This window comes from Aplysia californica, unplaced genomic scaffold (assembly GCF_000002075.1).
Source record: "Aplysia californica isolate F4 #8 unplaced genomic scaffold, AplCal3.0 scaffold00682, whole genome shotgun sequence".
Classification (NCBI taxonomy): Eukaryota; Metazoa; Mollusca; class Gastropoda; order Aplysiida; family Aplysiidae; genus Aplysia; species Aplysia californica.
Genome location: NW_004797952.1, coordinates 63,190 through 64,169, shown reverse-complemented (window position 1 = coordinate 64,169; position 980 = coordinate 63,190). Strand labels below are relative to the sequence as shown.

The following is a 980-nucleotide window of genomic DNA, read 5'->3' as shown; positions in this document are numbered from 1 at the left end:
TTCGCTCTCAGTCTGGTTCTGTTCTCTATCTATCATCTATCTTTCTCTCCCCCCTCCCCCCCCAATCCCCTTCCCTCGCTCAACCTCTCTTTTTTCTCTCTTTCTCTTTCTTTCTCTCTCTCCCTCCCTCCCCCTCTCTTTCTCTCTCCTCTCTCTTCTCTCTCTCTCTCTCTCTCTCTCTCTCTCTCTCTCTCTGTGTCGCTCTCTTTCGCTCTATCACTCTCTTTCCCCTTCCCCCCTCTCTCTCTCCCTCCCTCCCTCTCTCTCTCACTCTCCCCCTCACATACACACACGCATACATTCACCCGCGCTTGCGCGCACTGTTTCGCCCACGGAACTCTTGGTCGACAGACGTCAGAGAGCGGGGAGTTCCAGCAATAAATGGCAGGGGTGACAAGCTGAAAACTGAGAGAGTAGGAACGCCTCACGCAGTAGAAACCAGGGCCCATCGCGCGGAGGGATACAAGATACAAGAGAAGTTGTTCACTTTTCAAACTTTTGGGAACGGGGCAGCCAGCAGCGAGGAACTTCTTGCGTAGCTCAAAGGACGAGGAACTTTTAAAGACTTTCAGCAGCCGCCGACTTCAAGACAGCAAAGTCTCTCACCCCCGGGACAAGGAAACGAAACGAAATTGTTACCGAGAACCAAGATAAAAGAGATTTATTGATAGGTAAAACTTGTTACAGGTACAGTAATTCTTATTTGTCTGTTAGTTTCTTTCTTTCTTTCTTTGCTTCCTTTTCACATATTATTTACGTTGTTCTATATTTGATTTTCAAAGACAATGAACTTTGAAAACATATTAGTTCGTCATTTTAATTTTAAAAATTCGGTCTTCAGACCTTTTTATTTATTTCGGTTTCATTTTTCTTACTTTTTAAAATCTTTTTGTTTATCAAACTGTTCAAAAGAAAAGAAACTAGGCTAGATTTTACTTGCTCTTTTTCCCTACACCAAACCACTAATTTCCATTTCCCAT

General features: G+C 43.9%; 1 protein-coding gene across 1 annotated transcript in view; it reads left to right on the top strand.

The window, feature by feature from the left end:
* Positions 1 to 331: 331 nt before the first annotated feature.
* myomod1 (myomodulin) overlaps positions 332 to 980 on the top strand; it is a gene marked incomplete at its 3' end in the record, with an annotated part of 8,869 nt that continues 8,220 nt past the window's right edge. Inside the window, 1 exon segment of the mRNA NM_001204494.2 lies at positions 332 to 687.